Source organism: Callospermophilus lateralis, chromosome X (genome assembly GCF_048772815.1).
Source record: "Callospermophilus lateralis isolate mCalLat2 chromosome X, mCalLat2.hap1, whole genome shotgun sequence".
In the NCBI taxonomy this organism is placed as follows: domain Eukaryota; kingdom Metazoa; phylum Chordata; class Mammalia; order Rodentia; family Sciuridae; genus Callospermophilus; species Callospermophilus lateralis.
In genome coordinates this window covers 41,911,504-41,915,725 of record NC_135325.1, presented here as the reverse complement: position 1 = coordinate 41,915,725, position 4,222 = coordinate 41,911,504, and the positions used below count along the sequence as shown (strand labels likewise).

At 39.7% G+C, this 4,222-nt stretch overlaps 1 pseudogene; it reads right to left on the bottom strand.

The window, feature by feature from the left end:
• Window positions 1-1,788: 1,788 nt before the first annotated feature.
• LOC143638980 (tubulin beta chain pseudogene) lies at window positions 1,789-3,115 on the bottom strand (annotated as a pseudogene).
• Between the last annotated feature and the right edge of the window lie 1,107 nt (window positions 3,116-4,222).

The window sequence follows — 4,222 nt, the reverse complement described above, 5'->3', positions numbered from 1 at the left end:
CTCTATATACAAAGATATGAATAAGTGCACTCTATATATGTAATAAGAATTGTAATGCATTCCACTGTCATGTATTTTTTAAAAAATGAAATCAATGAAACAAAAAAGTAAATTAAAAAAATAAATGAAATAAAAACAAAAAATAAATGCTTTTACAAATGCCTTAAAAATAAATAAAAGAAAAAACAACTATAAAAAATAATTAAAAATCCAGTAGAATAGAGGGAAGTGAATGAGGGAGGGAGGAAGGGAATGTAAGGGGATGTACCAGTGACTGAATTAGACCAAATTATTTTCCATTATTTTATAATTATGTCAAAATTAATCTTATTGTCATGTTTAACTCAAAAGAACCAATAAAAAAGAAAAAAAGTGAATCATGGTATTATGTATAATTAGGATTCAATAAAAAAGAAAAAAAGTTCAATATTATATTAAAAATCTTCACTTACAAAACTCATAGCAATACTTCATAATAGAATCTTATTTGAAAGAATTGTATCCAATATATGTTCAAGTTTTTAGTTATTTCATAAAATTTCATACACATACATGCAAATTAAGTACCCTGTAAATGCATAATAAATGTTAAAATACTTAGCATTTAACATTAGATATTTCTCTGTTTTAAGATAAAGTTTAATAGTTTAAAAAACAGTTTTTTCTCCATTATGAAAGAAAAAAATAAGTTACAGAAAATCTGATAAATTTCATATATAAAAACTCAAACAGAAATATAATTCTCAAAGAAAACATTTATAAGCATATTATTTCACTTCATGTAATAATTGTATTAAGTGTAATTATTAAATCTTTTTTTTCCAATTCCAATTTATTTTTGTCTCTTGGGGCAATGTCATCTTTTCAATATGAAAAAAAGCAGCAAGTTCAACACAAATTAGAAATCTGAAGTGTAGGATAGGACAAAATCAACAGTAGGAAGGAAAAAGCAATAGCAAAAGAAATGAGATGTTCTTTAAAAAAGGGTTTTGTTGCCCCTCCTCTGGAGTGAGTCACATTTAGGTGGTACATACCTTTCCACATATCAGACATGTTACTCTTTGGAGGGGGTTGAAAAGTAGGGGTTGGTTGGGGAGGGCAATTCTGGAAGCTTCAGGACCAAGGCTGGTCTTCTCCTATTTGAAATGCACTGTGAGAATGGTAAAGCAGAAAGAGGAGGGATTCACCTCTCAGAGTGGGGCAGATTCCTCCAAAGGGAGAGCACAACACGGGACAGCTGAGAGGGAGGCTGCAAATGGAAATAATACTGTTAATACCTCTCCTGAAGCTGAGAGATGGAGCATGGAAGTGCCTAAAAATGACTGTAAAAGCATGGATTCCTCTCTTTAAAAAACTGTCCTAAAATGAAAAATCCCATCCTCATCACAAGTGATTTCTACCTGCTGTTACCTTCTACCTCATACTATTTTGCCTTAGGATGGTGGCTACTAAAAGCACCTGACTAGTTCTAAATGGGATCTGGACAAGAACCAGCTTCTTGGGAGAATCATTTTGGAAACAGAAGATATTAAATGGACAGATGTGAAAAATAGGTACCAGAAAGAAATGCAGGGTAATCCAGCATGGAAGAAATTTAAGTTTGCCAGAGTGAAAAGAGGAGACATTCAAGAAACAAATATTTATTGAGAACCTAATATGGGTCAGGCACTGTTCTGCATGCCTCCCAAAAGAAAAAAAAAGTAAAAAAAGGCAGTTAACACAAATTCTGAAGAAAGGGGCAGTGGAAGGCTGGGGAACTGAGAAGCCTGAGGTGATGGGGGAGCCGCCTTAGGCTTCCTCTTCAGCCTCCTCACCAAAATTCTCTTCCTCTTCTGCAGTGGTATCCTGGTGCTGCTGGTACTCGGAGACAGGGTCATTCATGTTGCTCTCAGCCTTGGAGAACTCCATCTCGTCCATACCCTCACATGTGTACCAGTGGAGGAAGGCCTTTCGGCGGAACATGGCAGTGATGCGCTTGAAGAGCTCCTGGATGGGTGTGCTGTTGCCAATGAAGGTAACTGCCATGTTGAGACCACGAGGTGGGATGTCACAGACAGCTGTCTTGACATTGTTGGGGATCCATTCTACGAAGTAGCTGCTATTCTTGTTCTGCACATTCAGCATCTGCTCATCTGCCTCCTTCATGGACATCTGTCCACGGAAGACTGCAGCCATGGTGAGGTACCAACTATGGCGAGGGTCACAGGCAGCCATCATATTCTTCACATCAAAGACCTGCTGGGTGAGTTCAGGCACAGTGAGGGCCCGATACTGCTGACTTCCCCAGCTGGTAAGAGGGGCAAAGCCAGGCATGAAGAAGTGGAGACGTGGGAAGGGCACCATGCTGACTGCCAACTTGTGGAGGTCAGCATTGAGCTGGCCAGGGAAGCGGAGGCAGGTGGTGACACCACTCATGGTGGCTGAGAAGAGGTGGTTCAGGTCTCCGTAGGTTGGTGTGTTCAGTTTGAGGGTATGGAAGCAGATGTCATAAAGGGCCTCGTTGTCAATGCAGTAGGTCTCATCAGTGTTCTCTACCAACTGATGGACGGAGAGGGTGGCATTGTGGGGCTTAACCACAGTATCGGACACTTTGGGTGAGGGTACTACACTGAAGGTGTTCATGATGTGGTCAGGATACTCTTCCCAGATCTTGCTAATGAGCAGGGTGCCTGCCCATTCCGGAGCCTGTGCTCCCTCCCAGAGAGTGGGTCAGCTGGAATCCCTGCAGGCAGTCATAGCTCTCTGCCTCCTTCTGCACCACAGCCAGGACTGAGTCAACCAGCTCAGCCCCTTCTGTATAGTGACCCTTGGCCCAGTTATTACCTGCCCCAGACTGACCAAAAACAAAGTTGTCTGGTCTGAAGATCTAGCTAAAAGGACCTGAGCGAACAGAGTCCATAGTCCCAGGTTCTAGATCCACCAGGATAGCACGAGGAACATATTTGCCACCTGTGGCTTCATTGTAATACACGGCGATGCGGTCCAGCTGCAGGTCACATTCCCCATGGTACGTACTGGTGGGGTCGATGCCATGTTCATCACTGATCACCTCCCAGAACTTGGCCCTGATCTGGTTGCCACACTGACCGGCCTGGATGTGCACGATTTCCCTCATGGCTAGAATTTATTTTAGTTTATTTTTGCTTGCCTCAATGTATGCTTGGGACAAGGAAATATGTAATTCATTTTCTGTGCTAGTCACAAGCTGAAAGAAGGAACATGCCCGGGAGGATGGAGCAGCAAGATCTGAACAACGGCAGGAAGATTCTCTGTTAAATCTTATAATACAGTTCATACTATATGTGAAAAGTTTTACTTCTTCTAATCACCATTATAACATACAAAAACACCTGTGGTATTTATACACTTTTATAAACTTGGCTTTAAATGACTAAAAACAATTCCATCATATTCATTAAAGATAATTGATTTCCTATTCCTCTGTTATTACACCACTGGTGTGTTTCCAAATAACTTATTATAAATCTTGATGTATTGTTCATCTTTATGAAAAAAATCGTATATAGTGTATGATAGTTTTACTGTAGCCTAGCTCCAGTGCAAAATGATATGTATGATTTTCAGGCCAAACCATAAACAATTACAAAGGCTTTATCTGGCAAGCTTCACCAGACATGGTGCAAAATTAATGCACTTCATTATGTAAAAGATGTATCAGTCAGTCTCAGACTCCTTTGGCAAGTCATAGTCTTACACATGTTTGTATTACTAAGCAAAGGCACATGAATTTTTTGATCTATTTGCATGAGGTCTTTGACATAGTCCTACTTCAGGACTTGCCAGCCCTGGGGAGGAGGGAGAAACCTTGATGACACTTTTACCCATTCTGATACATTACTCAGAAGCTTTCTACCTGGAGCTCCCCTCTCTCATCCTATCTTATCATTGTAGTCCACAAACTGTTGAAAACATCTGTTCAGAGATCCCAGAACAGTGAGAAGACCCCCACATTTGAAGGTTTTGTCTCTTGTTATAATACTAGAGTAAGTTATGAAAAATTCACTGTTGCTTCCATTTTGCTTTGCTTTTATTTTCTTTCATGACAAATAATAGCCTGGATATGTCTCCAATGCAAAGGTCCCTTTACATTATTTGGGGAGAGAAAACATGATTTATTTTTGTTTCGATTAAGCTAGCCTAAGACAATTCAAGATTTATTTAAATACTTGATGTCAGTATACCACTTTCCCTCAAATGAATT